This window comes from Tachypleus tridentatus, unplaced genomic scaffold, assembly GCF_004210375.1.
Source record: "Tachypleus tridentatus isolate NWPU-2018 unplaced genomic scaffold, ASM421037v1 Hic_cluster_2, whole genome shotgun sequence".
NCBI classification, from domain to species: domain Eukaryota; kingdom Metazoa; phylum Arthropoda; class Merostomata; order Xiphosura; family Limulidae; genus Tachypleus; species Tachypleus tridentatus.
In genome coordinates this window covers 25,095,602-25,110,893 of record NW_027467782.1, presented here as the reverse complement: position 1 = coordinate 25,110,893, position 15,292 = coordinate 25,095,602, and the positions used below count along the sequence as shown (strand labels likewise).

General features: G+C 36.8%; 2 protein-coding genes across 10 annotated transcripts in view; one reads left to right on the top strand and one right to left on the bottom strand.

Annotated features, from left to right (window-relative positions):
* The window catches only part of LOC143242898 (uncharacterized), a 247,365-nt gene that overhangs the window by 83,686 nt on the left and 148,387 nt on the right, over nt 1-15,292 (bottom strand). The gene's annotated exons all lie outside the window — the stretch shown is intronic.
* LOC143242900 (uncharacterized) overlaps nt 1-15,292 on the top strand; it is a 60,660-nt gene that overhangs the window by 34,966 nt on the left and 10,402 nt on the right. The window lies entirely within an intron of this gene.

Below are 15,292 nucleotides of genomic sequence, written 5' to 3'. Positions count from 1 at the left end.
GTATACATGATGTAGCGTGTATGCCACTACCTCCTGCGCTATCTATTTAATAGCATGACAAACAAACATTCATTAAAAATATGACTTTAGGTATTCAAGATTCAAACGATTAGAAAAATAATTTTGGTAAGTGCAACAACCATTTCTTTATAAAAGAACACAATTTTAAATAAAAATACTCTCCACAAGAAAAACAAGACTTCACCAGGACTGTAGGTGAGGGTTTGATTATATTTTCATTGTTGTAATTTTTAAATGTAGTACCGAGAAGCTAGAGTTATTAAAAAAATCGTCAGTTTTTCAATTACAGTACAACTTTTAATTTATAAAAAAACAAAATATTTACAGTTCATATCAGTAAATCTTATGAAAATGTATGATGTAATAGCTTGCGTTCTACTGTGTGAGTCCGCATACATATCACTGTACTACTGGGGGGGGGCTCAAAGTATGATGTAATAGCTTGCGTTCTATTGTGTTAGTCCGCATACATATCACTGTACTACTGGGGGGGCTCACTCACTCTTTAATACGTCAGAAACCTTTTGACGTATTAACTATTACTACTGTTTGACGAGAGGCCTCTTCAACGCCTGAGACGACATATGTAATGCGACTAAGATATAACATTTTATCATTTGCTTTCAATTATGCGTTCTTATAATTACCATAACATGAAAAGTATTGAAATTTTAATATATTAACTGGAAATAACCAGTCTCAGGAAATAAGAAATTATATGAACTGATTTCGCAGTTTTGTTAAACTGAAATAAGTTTTCCATAACTTAAAATTTATTATTTTAACTTGCTATTTTAATTTTTCATATAAAAGTGTGTTCTACTGTTACAATGTCCACTACTATACAAACACCGATGTCTAGAGATAAACGTTGTCAAACGTTGTGTGTGTGTTTATTATATATTTGTATATTAGTCCCAAGAAAACATTATTTTGGTTTCACAAAAACTAACGTTTTGCACAACTATTATAAGTATCTGCTATTTTTAAAACAAAATTTATAAGCTATTAAACTTTCTGTATAAAGTCTCATATTTTTATAAATATTTTAATTCCATTACACGTCTACTATGTCATGTTTTCAGTTTTGAGGTACCGTGGTATCTGTTCCAATAAAGATGATTCAGTATGTGAAAACGTTAAAATACCCTGTAGTAACATAAAATTAATTACTAAACCAATCTCGGTTCTCGACTGCCTGTGATTTTTGTGATTGGTCGGTAGCAATAAGGTTATACAAACAATGTATTTTATTGGCTGATTCACTGTGATGGCCCGGCATGGCCAAGCGTATTAAGGCGTGCGACTCGTAATCTGAGGGTCGCGGGTTCACATCCCGGTCGCGCCAAACATGCTCGCCCTCCCAGCCGTGAGGGCGTTATAATATGACGATCAATCCCACTATTCGTTAGTAAAAGAGTAGCCCAAGAGTTGGCGGTGGGTGATGATGACTAGCTGCCTTCCCTCTAGTCTTACACTGCTAAATTAGGGACGGCTTGCATAGATAGGAGGAACCATTCCATTAGTTGATAACAGATGTAAGAATGGAACAATCTATTAACCAGGGTATCCAACAAATTTCACAAATGATTTAAAATTACTTCTAAAAAACAACAATAAAAATGTCCATAAGTTTCTTAGTCCACAGTCAGCATCACATATCAAGACATAAATGTTTAAGCTCAATGTTTATAAAAAAGGTTCTATTATTTTATAGTATTATAAACTTATAAACCTTGTTTCCTTTTCTGTAGGCCCAGCATGGCCAGGTGGGTTAAGGCGTTTGACTCGTAATGTGAGGGTCGCGGATTCGAATCCCGGTCGTACCAAACATTCTCGCCCTTTTATCCGTGGGGGCGGTCAATCCCACTACTCGTTAGTAAAAAGAGTAGCCCAAGAGTTGGTGGTGAGTGATGATGACTAGCTGCCTTCCTTCTAGTCTTACACTGCTAAATTAAGGACGGCTAGTGCAGATAGCCCTCGAGTAGCTTTGCGCAAAACTAAAAAACAAACAAACAATCCTTTTCTGTAAATTATAACTCAGTGCTTCTATACAGGGGCGTAACCAGGGGGGGGTTGGGGTTAACCCTCCCATGGACCCAAACTCTATAGACAAGTTCAGTTGCCACCTGTGAAGTTTCATAAAGATCCGTGATTGCATGGCAGATAGTTTCACACATAACAAATGGTCAAATGCAAATTTCTGACTGAACACTTTTAATACATCAAGTTTTGTCAGAACTAGAGAAATACAATCGAATATCTATGAAAGGATCAAACGCCTGTTCGTTCTTGCCAGGACATCTACAAAACAGTTTGATTCAACTTTAATATCACGGTGAATGTATAATGAGGCCAGGCCATTCAATCGATCTTCAGTGGTGGTATTTCTCAAATACGTTTTGAGTCTTCTGAGAGTTGAAAACGAACGCTCCACTGAGCTCGTTGACACAGGCAGCGTGGAAAATACTTTCAACAGTCTAGAAATGACTGGGAACATTTCTGCATTGCACATTGCATATGCATCTATGACATTTTTTGGTCTGTTGTTCACGAGTGATTTGTACCAAACCCTAAGTTCACCTACTGCAGCTAGTGAAGTGCTGTCAACGTCAGCCTTGTATATATTGACCAGCTCTTCAATTTGGTCACATTGTTGTGCTGTAGGTTCTGACCGTTCTGTGGTAGATCCTGATGGTAGTAGACACGTGAAGTTTGTAAAGAGAGTTTTGTGACTGGACAGACGGTCTCATATTTGTGAAAGAAAGTGATCAACAAATGGTACAAATACAACAATACGAAAGTACTTCTCAGGGCTAGTGGTTTGTGTGTTAGCACGGTACATCTGTCTTTTAGCCTGCCTTGGCATTATGATGTCAATTTGAAACTCACTACAAGAGTTTGAGCCTCACAAAAAATGTTGTTAAATTCATTCACAGTATTATTTCTGAGTTTTTCTAAATTTAACGAATATCGTATATATTTTCTAAACCAAGTTGGAAAGCGTTCATAAATATCACACTCGACAGGCTCTAATCACCTTTCTCTTCTTTGTTAAAGGCTGTTTGAAGTATATACGATAACAACATCGATATTTTCACAGTAGTTTTGGAACTGTATTATCACTGTCTCTTTAAGTGTATGACTTTTGTAATTCTTAAAAGTCTCCAAACTCTATACATGGAAAATCTAAGAATTCATGTAATTTCATATCTTATATAACAGTAAAGTTAAATAAAAAATCGTTCATTTATTATGGTTAGTTGTAAGGTGATAAAATTGTTTCATGATAATAACTGCCATATTCGAATAATATCCAAGTTTTACTAATGATAGCGGAAACAAGTACCCTATAGGACTACATCTCAAAGAAGTTATGAATAGTATAGAAATGTATTCCATAGTTCCACAAGATTTGTGTTACCACTGAAGATTAGAGGTATGTTTACCAGTGATCAACATCTAATACCATAAGACACTCTCCAAGTTTAATTCAACTGTGATCTTTTAAAGAAAATAGATGGATAAATAGTAAGACGTTCATTTAAGATTTTAGTTGTAACAAACTTTATTAATACATGTTAAAATACGGAAAATAATAGTTTCAACTTGAGAGATTGATGACGTCATCATACATGGAAGTATAGTTACACTATCACAGCGCATTTATTAAAATCCTTGAGACAGCTGTTAAAATAATGATTTCAATATAGTTAAATTTATACATTGATCATGTGAAAGTACAGTATCCACTTTTGTACAGTATCCACTTACGTACATGAGGTATCATGTGTAAATGAAATATTTTCTCAAGTTATAGCATAAAGTTTGTTTGTTTGTTTCTTGAATTTTGCGCAAAGACACTCAAGGTCTATCTGCGCTAGCCGTACCTAATTTAGCAGTGTAAGACTAGAAGGAATGCAGCTAGTCATCACCATCTACCGCCAACTCTTGGGCTACTTTTTTACCAACTAATAGTGGGATTGAACCGTTATATTATAACGCTCCCACGGCTGAAAAGGCGAGCATGTTTGGTGCGACGGAGATGCGAACCCGTGACCCTCGGATTACGAGTCGTACGCCTTAACCCACCTGGCTATGCCGGGCCAGCATAAGGTTAAGCTACTGAAAGTGTAAGTTTAACTGCTGCATAATATTTAAAAATGTTTTTGATGGCTCAATCTCATGTTGAGAGAAAATAAAAACAATGTACATGTAGACTCCATGATCATGATGGGTAGTTACAAACTATCGCTGAAAGATCAATTTCCATAGTTTCAAGACACTGATCTTCTGCATGACTTTGTAAGATTTTTATTTCAGTGCGGATGAATCTCAAACAATTATATAAAAAATGGTTTAAACTCTGGGACAACACATACATTGAAAAGTGATTTTATCTCACTTACTTTATAAAAAACATTTCTTTGGCCCTGATTTCAGAACTGCTTTCCCGTCTTTCTTTATAGCAGCCATATTTTTATTTAAAACTCTTGACATAATTACGTATTGATAACATTAATGATATATCAAACTGATCCTCAGTATGTACGTTTCTGGCACTTTGAATTAAATTATTTCTGTTTCTTTTTTAACGCATAGTTTTACAATTGGTTATACGTTCTCTTTCACTAAGAATATTAAAATTCGATGTTTTGGTATATGATTCTCTCATACTAACCACTCAGCCACGAATGGTATGGAGTGAAAGTCTTTTCTCAAGATGGCAAACCATGACATAAGTAACCTACTTGTTATCATATGTTAGTATCAAGCATATTATATCTTTTAATAATGCACTTCATTGATGAGTGAAACGCGTCGTACGCAACAGATATGTCGAAATTAAAGTGGTTTGAATATTATTGTTATACATTATTCTAATTGTTGAAAGTTTTCATGGGACTAGATATAGAATATAGTATTATAAATGTAATAGGTTTAACATTTATTTCTGTCGGTAAGTACAGTAATATAATCTCGCTTCGCCAGCTTGATGCGCAAGTTAATTCACCCATGATTTGTGACAGACGTTTATAATCAACAAGAAGTTGAAAAAACTATCATCACACGTAAAACCATCACTTAAATTGAGATTAATACAATTTTAACTTCTTGATATTTTCACTGTAAATGTTTACTGTAGGTTGTCATTTATATCACGTAATGCTTTCTGTTAACATTTTACAAAGAACAGTTCATTCGAACTTCTGTGGTGGATTTAACATTTGGGAAACATAACAGGAGTTTATCTAATAGATAGTGATGTTGATTTCAGAATTGTGACTATTAGCAGGATAAAAGGTATGCGTGTTCTAATTAAACTATGTTGATGACAACATCCGGAGTAAATCCAGGTAACAACTTCCCAAACTCATACACACAATACATCAAGTCCTCATTCATCAATGTTCTGTAGTCTAATTATTTAGGTTTATGTACACTCATAAAACAAAGAAAAGAAGAAAAATGAATTTTGTTCATTGAACTACTAACCAATCAGTACTCGCTATTCGTGTTATTATGTGCCCATGCTTTTCATATTGGGCAGAACTGTTGTGCAGTGTTATTCTTACGAGTTCAGAAAACTGAATGTCGTATCTTAATCGTCACACACTATAAAAACGTAATACAGCTATTAATATTTAATTTTTATTACCTGAAAATTTGATTAACAAAACAAAAATCGCTTGGAAAACTTTTCTGGTTTTTAAGCAAAAAAGCCATGTTAAAATTTTCTTTGAGTTTTTGTTTGTTTTGTAGTAAAGCCAGCCACATCACTCCGTCTACCGTATTCTCCGTAAAAGATTTAACTCCCTATTTACCCCCCCCCCCCAGTGGCTTAGCGGTAGGTCTGCGGACTTACAACCCTAAAAACCGGGTTTCGATACCCGTGGTGGGCAGAGCACAGATAGCCCATGGTGTAGCTTTGTGCTTAATTCAAAACAACAACAACAATTCCTTGTTTTGACTTTTGTAAATCAGTATGGTTACTGTTGCCCGCAGGAGGAACTCTCAGAAAACAAGAAAACAAAGCTATTATTTCTTTTTCTTTATACCGTGAGATGGCACTATCATCGACTTTATTTATGGTTTTGTATTTTCTTCTTTAAGTTTCCGAGAAATTTATCAATATATACATGTGAGTAAAGAGAGAAGCAGTCATTAACGAGAAAAAATAAAAAAGAGCTTTGGTCAAGTTAGTGAATAAAAATATGTCGTAAAAAATAATTAGAGCTATTTCTGTTTCAAACACAAAACAAAACAAACAGGAATATACGCGATAACTATAACAAAATAATGACAACACCTTAATGAAATACGTATTTAAGTTTCTCAGAAACAAAACTACTTCAATCAAGAAAGTCCACAATTTTTCTGTTCCGTATTCCGTCTTATTCTTTGACTTTCTAAGTCCTCACAACATCTTGTCTTATACATTTATACTGAAACTTAGTACTACAAAAATTGATTCCAGGTACCTTTCTGGTTGAAAGCTAACACACAGGATTACATACAAAAGTCGTAGCAGTTTTCACACGAGACCTAAAACTCGAGCGTTTTATAAAATCCCGGTCACACCAAACATACTTATACTTTCAGCCGTGGGGACGTTATAATGTGACGGTCAATCCCACTATTCGTTGATAAAAGAGTAGCCCAAGAGTTGGCGGTGGGTAGTGATGACCAGCTGCCTTCCCTCTAATCTTACAAGGCTAAATTAGGGAAAATAAAATATATTATGGATTCTGAACAATTCGAAAGCGCTGGAAAACGAAAAACACATTACGTCATAGTACCCGCGATTCCAAGTTGCGGAAGACGTTTTTTTTTATTTTCTGCCACAACAGGACGCTAACCATGGATATCAGATTCACAGTGGTGAGTTATTCCACGTAAGCAATAACGTGCTTATAAATTCACTTTTTCGTTAACGCACGTCCCTAATTAACGTTTTTTTAAGCGGTAGTAAATAAATTTCTGGACTTGAAATGTCTAAACGACACCGCAAAATAGATATCGGAGTTTATTTTTAATTTGAAGACGGGAGTTTTTGTGTGACCTAGAATAAACAACGCACGAGAATTCAAGATTCCGGATTAAACTCGCCAACAGATAAGTTTTTTTTTGTCCAGAAAGTTGTCCCACCTGAAGACAGCTCCGCCTTTCTCAATCGTTCAAGATAAATTTCGAAAAGAACTGCATTCTGGTGTTACGAAAGTGTTATCCCTGAGTCATTTCATGCATCTAAAGTGCGCGCTTCATAACTCTGACCTTGACAGTTAGAAGGACATCCGGGAACGTTTTGTAAAGTACAAAGAACTTTCATCTTAACCGATCCGTTTGCAGCACGTGAGCACGTGGTTTAGTTTTTTTCTTAAACCCTCCCCCCAAAAAAAGCAAAAAAAAAAAACGTTTAAGCAGGTTGTGTTGGGCTATAACTTATCTTCAAATCAGAACATCTGACATTCTGACATCGCAAACGATTTATATATATCGACATCTGGTATCACATTAAAGTTGTTTTATATGAAGACATATTCCACTCACCTTCTTCGCTCTGTCCTGTTCCCCACTGGTATAGCGGTAAGTCTACGGATTTACAACGCTAAGATCAGGGGCTCGATTCCACTCACTAAACTCAGCAGATAGCCCGATGTGGCTTTGCTATAAGAAAAAATACACTAGACCCGGCAAGGCCATGTGGGTTAAGGTGTTCGACTCGTCATTTGAGGGTAGCGAGTGCGAATCCTCGTCGCACCAATCAGCCATGGGAGTGTTATAATGTGACAGTGAATCCCACTATTCGTTGGTAATAGAGTAGCCCAAGAGTTGGCGATGGGTGGTGATGACTAGCTGCCTTCTCTCTGCTAAATTAAGGACGGCTAGCGCAGATAGCCCTCGTGTAGCATTGCGCGAAATTAAAAACAAAACACTGTCCTACTAAAACTATTGTTACACTACGTCTAAAAAAATGTGCGCCCTTTCAAACATTGTAATCAGAAGGAAGGATATTTTTCTATATTTCATTTTTTGGGACGAACCGCAACAATATTAGTTTATATCTTTTGTGCTTTGCTGTACGCACAGGTTGAAATTTTGGCGAGATTTCTTCAGTGTTTGGTTACAAGGACTTTCTTTAACATGAACTGGAAAAGAGATTAATTTTCGAAAAAACGTCTGAAATCTTCTATCTTCTCAGAAGTTTTGCAGGCACGTGACTAACCGAGTTTATCGGATAAACAATAACATCAGACACGCTAAACGCATTCACAAACCTATCGTTATCAGATGTCACATAATGGTACAGAGGAGTGTATGTGTGTTTCGTATAGCAAAGCCACAAAGGGCTAACTGCTCAGTCCACCGAGGGGAATCGAACCCCTTATTTTAGCGTTGTAAATCCGGAGACATACCGCTGTACTAGCGGGGGGGGGGCTCGTACAGAGGAAAGGGTTTTATCTTGACCTAGACAGTGACCTCACCACGGGTATCGGAACCCGGTTTTTAGTGTTATAATCCTTTAGATTTCCCCTCTGAGTCAATGGAGAGCTGAACATATAGAATCCAGTTATCAATGTCTTCGTTTCCACATTAGACATGGAAGTGTTAGTATACCGTTATTTCACGCTTATAATGAGACCCCATTTGTAAATACCTCAAAGGAAAACCTTAAGAGGCACAAGATGATTCACTTTGAACTTTTTAACCTTTTAAAAGCCAAGGTGACCTTCACAAGACTTTGAAATGATAAAGATGTGGTGTCAATACGTTAAAAAATCCTGTTACGTGTTAACTCGTCACGTGATCTTCTGATTAGTAATGATACAACAATCATGTTCCTTACTATGTACGGTTGAAACTGTTTCAGGCGTTTTAAAGCACTAGTTACTAATTGAATCCGGGTTGGAGTTATTAGTACCAGAACAAACTTTACCAATATAGCTTTAAAACGCACGAAATAAAACCACTATTATGTCCTCAAGATTTGTTCCTAGTAATTTTTGCAACATTTCTAATCACACATACACACAGACATTTAATATTTGTAGTGTGTGTGCTATTAAACTCTAATTTTAATTGGTGGATGACATTAAAGGGAAAAATGAAAATGGTTACATTTTGCAGTTGCTGGTATAAACAACGCCTAGATCACAACTGTCTTTCGTCTGGTGCGATTTGAAAACGTTTTCACCAAATACCTGATCACGAGATTTAATAAAATGTTGTTTCCATCAGAAAAGTACAACTGGTAGAATAAAAATAAAAAACAGTTGTAAAACTCAAGAAATTGTTTGTTTTGTTTTTGAAATTGGCCCAATGCTATACGAGGGCTATCTGCACTAGCCGTCCCTAAGTTAGCAGTGTAAGACTAGAGGAAAGGCAGCTAGTCATCACCACCCACAGCCAACTTTTTTACCAACGAATAGTAGGATTGGCCGTTAAATTATAACGGCCCCCACGGCTGAAAGTGCGAGAATGTTTGGTGCGACGGGGATTCGAACCGACGACCTTCAGATGACGATTCGAACGCCCTGACCACGCAGGGCCTAACTAAAGAAATACGACAGAGTTTTGGCTCAGTGGAATACAGGCTATAATGCGTATTTGAATATATTTGGTTGAGTTTTACTAAAATATAGTGTTCAAAGAATACGATCCAGATAAAATGGCTCGCTGGGTATATACGTTTTGCTTGAATGTGTAGAGGATCCGTCAATATCCAGTTCTCCACATCAATGCTAGAGTTCGTTACTTGTTTATTTATTGAAACTTACTCCAGGGCTGTTTGCGCTAGCTCTTTCTAATTTTAAAGTCATAGACTAGAGGAAAGGAAGCTAGTCAAAAACCATCCACCGCCAACTTTCGGGTTATCATTTTGATAACGGATAGTTGGATTGACCGTCACACTATGACTTCTTCTCGGTTGAAAGAGCGAACATGTTCGGTGAGGGGATTCTACCCCGTGACCCATAGGTTGCGAGTCTGGTGCCCTAACGACTGGAATATGCCGATCCAAAACGTAACATTCTATTCACTATTTTACATTTTTATTTTAAACGTCAATTCAACAGCAACGTGCTTAGATTGTTGCTTGGAGACTGGAATAAAACCCTAATTATTTTTTCTGAAAAAAGGTTTTTGTCTGTTTTTATTTAAACACAATGGGCTATTTGTGCTGTGCCCTCGACGGGCATCGAAACCTAGTTTCTAGCATTGTAAGTCCGCAGACGTACCACTGTTCCATTGGAGGATGTGTTTTTTTCTAGAGCAAAGCCACATTGGACTATCTGCTGTGTCCACAGAGGGGAATCGAACCCTCGAGTTTAGCGTTGTAAGTCCGTAAACTTACCACTGTCTAAACGGAAAACCCACTGGAAAACCTAAAACAAGGAAACAAGCTATTGTTATTAAGAATGGCGTGAACGTTGTGTCATGATGTTCTGGACCACAACTAAATTCATCACTTTTGATTAGTTGTGACTTCTGTATCCAGGGTAGTCCTCAAAAATATTTCCAGGTAGGGGCAAAGTTTTTAAGATGGGGGCAAAGTAGTAGGAAATTGTGAAATGAATAAACTACCCATATGTAAATTCAGGTCCCCCGCTAGTACAGCGGTAAGTCTACGGATTTACAACGTTAAAATCAGGGGTTCGATTCCCCTTGGTGGGTTCAACAGATAGCCCGATGTGGCTTTGCTAAAAGAAAAACACACATGTAAATTCTGAATGTATAAAGAAATGATTGTGATTCTCATTTTTGTTTGGGGCGAGTGCCCCTGTCCCCCCTGCGGGCGCCCATAACTGAATCACTTGTGTGTTTCAATAAATATTTCCACTACTGTACATCGAGAATATCATTTGTTATGATATATTGAAATCTGGCAAGCTGTACCATGTGTTGATGTCACCTTCACAGAAAAAAAAATATTGTTATTTATTTTACAAAAAAGAATCAATAGAGAATTTTTAAAGATCTACGATTGTTCTTTACTCTTGGGTGTTTGTGTGATGTCAATAAATATTCTTTTATCAGAAGTTCGTGGTTAATAGCTGATTCAGATATCATAATTTGGAATTCGAATTTAAAAGTCCTCTCTTCCACAGTCTGTGGACTTGCAGTGCGAGAAACCGAGTTTTAATAGCTGTGGTTGAACAAACGTAATTATTAATTGTTCTTACTGTTATATAAAAGAAAGAAACGCAAAGTATTAGAGGTTTGGATCTAATTTTAAACAAAAAGTTCAACAATTTCTAATGCTATGTTCCTCACGCGTAGAGCCCACCTTCAGTTCATCTCTCTATACTCCACGCTCAGAGTACATTGCAAGGTTATGTCAGTCATTTTCTAGGTCGAGTGCGGCCCAATTGTTTAACATGACTGATTATCCTTTGGAAGTTCTGTAGTTTAATCCCCACCCCACAAAAAATCATTACACACTTTGAAGTTTTGAGTTCGTTACGAGCGTGGCAGACAGGCCCCACTGTTGGAGTAGCCAAAGAGCGTGCGGTGGGTGCTTTTAGATATTGCCTTTCTTCTAATTCAAAGTTAAGGGCGTAAAAATCAGCACACAATAACGACACATCATCAGATAATTTCAGTAAATTTGAACTACAAACATGGAATGCATCAGAGAATAATTTCAGTAAGTTGTCCTCCGCTGGTACAGCGGTAAGTCTACGGACTTACAAGCTAAAATCAGGGGTTCGAGTATCCTAGGTGCACACAGCAGATAGCTCAATGTGGCTTCGCTATAAGAAAATACACACACTCACCACAAACTTAGAGTACATTACCGGGTCATTTCAGTAAGTTTCAACCACAAACTTAGTGTGTGTGCATAACCTGATCATTTCAATCAGTCTCTACCCTACACTTTAAAGGATATTTACTCTCTCAGCTGACCTATTCATGTGGGGACACTTAGTAAACGAAAGCCACATGCATAGATACAAACACAGCGAAATTTCTATTTGATTACCCTGATTCTAAAGCTAATTATATCTGTTAGATGTAATATAATTATATTTGCAAAGAACTTCGAAACAAAATTTAAATTTTAAAGATGAATGAAGAAGTACAATAGTTATTCACTAGATGCACCATGTGACTCCACATGGTTTATTACATGAAACCATGTATATCAACAGTGAAAGTAAGACATCGGCCTTCGTTCATCTATTTGTTTTTAATTTCGCGCAAAGCTACATGAGGGCTTTCTGTGTTAGACATCCCTAATTTTGCAGTGTAAGACCAGAGGGAAGGCAGCTAGTCATTACCAACCACCGCCAACTCTTGGGCTACGCTTTACCAACGAATAGTGGTATTGACAGTCTCATCATAACGCCCCCACAGCTGAGAGGGCGAACATGTTTGGTGTGACGGAAATTCGAACCCGCGACCATCATATTTAGAGTCAAGCACCTTAACCACCTGGCCATGCCGGGCCGATCTATGGAGTCAGTTTCGAAATTTAGGTTCGAGACATCATTTTCATTAACTTTATCATAATATTTAACTGATATCCGTTCTCAATGAATGAACGACATAAATTTTCCTTTTCGCTTTTTATTCATACGTATAACAAAAAGAGAATTGTGGGTCATTTAAGTAGATTAATAAAAAAAATTAGATGACTTTAATAGCACTAGAAAGTCAACTCGTATGTCGATCATCTTTACGTCATAGACTGGCAGCTTCAAAGCCTTTAATGTACAGTCAAACACCATCGTTTTGTTTTGTTTGACGCAAATACTGATCTAAGTATTGTAACCAGTGCTACAAGTTTGAAAAGAATTGCGAATACAAATAAAATGAAATTAATTATGTCGAGAAACCAATAAATAGGAACGTGTTTATCTTTTGTTACGTTATTTTAAAGTTCGAATCCTCAACAATAAAATTGGTTTGCTTTGAATTTCGCGCAAAGCTACACGAGAGCTATCTGCACTAGCCGTCTCTAATTTAGCAGTGTAAGACCAAAGGGAAGGCAGCGAGTCATCACCACCCAGCGCCAACTTTTGGACCACTCTTTTACCAACGAATAGTGGTCATGCTATAACACCTCCACGGCTGAAAAGGGGAGCACGTTTCGCGCGACCGAGATTCGAACCCACGACCTTCAGATTACGAGTCGAACGCCCTAACCCACTTGGCTTCTGCTTAATATGAGCTTTCTCGAATATTAAGCCTAAGTTTGTGACGTTGATTTAATAAGTTGTTTACGGAAGTGAAACACGAGTGTTCCACGTGATTTTTAAACATGGAAAAAAACAGTTTTTCTGTTGTTGGAAACTGTGGACATAAAACAATAATTCCGTTTTTATTTTCGCATTTTCACAGAACCAGCGTTGCGTGACTGGGGTCATAGGATCAAAATGTACAAATTTAAATTTTGTTTAAATAGAATATTTCGGTAATATTATTGATTAATTATTTGTAGTTATGCACAAAGCAACATAATGGGCTATTTGTAATATCTGTAAAACAGGTATCGAAACCTGGTTTTTAGCAATGTAAGTACAAAGACATACCGCTCTTCCACCAGAAGTAGGTCGAAGGCAAAATGCGGGCTCTTAGGGTTAACTCAAATTACAGAGGAGACCTTAAGTATTATTAAAATCTCTGGGTAAGGGTAAATCCACTTTGTGTTTATTATAATGTCGGTGAAACAAACCATTCTCTTATTGTCGTAGAGTCAGTGTGACTAAGGTATAACCGATTTTGATTGGTTTATTTGGTTCTGCGCAAAGGTACAGGAGGTATTATTATCTGCGTTACCGTCCTTAATTTTAAAAATAACAGAATTGAATGAAGTTAGCTAGTCAACATCACCCACCGTTAACGATTGGACTACTCTTCTCAAACTGTATAATAGGATTTGACAGCTACTCTTACTACATATCTGCTAACCCCAAGTGAAGACTGCAATTTTTTTTAGGGTAACGAATGCGACTCATGGAGTTTCAAACCCACAATTTAGTACGAAAATTGATCTATGGAAGCACTTAAAATATATTTTGTCTTATGTGAAACTCTTCGAAAGTTATGCACTGTATAGTTGGTGTGATTAATGTGAAACAGTTCCAGACTTATGTACTGTCTAGTCAGTGTCATTAATGTGAAACTCTTCGAAAGTTATGCACTGTATAGTTGGTGTCATTAATGTGAAACAGCTCGAAAGTTATGTACTGTGTAGTCAGTGTCATTAATGTGAAACAATTCTAGAGTTATGTACTGTATAGTTGGTGTTATTAATGTGAAACTGTTCCAGACTTATGTACTGTATAGTTGGTGTCATTAATGTGAAACAGTTCCAGACGTATGTGCTATGTAGTTAGTGTCATTAATGTGAAACAGTTCCAGACTTATGTACTGTATAGTTGGTGTCATTAATGTGAAACAGTTCCAGACTTATGTACTGTGTAGTTGGTGTCATTAATGTGAAACAGTTCCAGACTTATGTACTGTGTAGTTAGTGTGACTAATGTGAAACGTTCTAGAGTTTTGTAATGTGTAGTTAGTGTGACTAACGTGAAACAGTTCTAGAGTTATGAATTGTGTGGTTAGTGTGACTGATGTGAAACAGTTCTAGAGTTATGTAATGTGTACTTAGTGTGACTACTGTGAAACCTTCTCTAGGACACTTCTCTTTCAGAGCTACTAATCACTTCCTGTATTGTTAACACTACTTACCATTTTAAGGCAAGCTATTAATTCTTCTATTATTAAAACAACTTACCGTCTGGATGCTTCCAATTGCTATGTAGATTTTTAAGACAGTGTACCGCTAGAAGTCTACTATTTGACCAATATTAAAATAAAAAGAAACTAAAAGCAGATAGCAACCTACTTAGGTCCATGTATTTTTCACTGTTATAACCTGAACTCCGATATAAGAAACAACACTACGTGTGTTATATATGTTGTTTTTTTATTTAACACTCTGAACATGTATTTATATGGCATTTAAAAGATATGTAACATTGGTGCTGCTAAGTTAGTTTTATGAATTATTGATTAGATAAGCTGTTTAAAAACATATAAGACCAAAAACATGGTTTCTATACCTGTGTTGGGCTCTACAAAGGAAGCCCATTGCTTAACAACAAACAATGAAGCAACTTAATTTAGGTGCGCATGAAATGATTCTCAGGGCCCCGACAAGGACATGGGGTTTAGGCACTCGACTCATAATTCGAGGGTCGCGGGTTCGAATCCCGGTCGCACCAAAGATGCTCGCCCTTTCAGCCGTGAGGGCGTTATAATT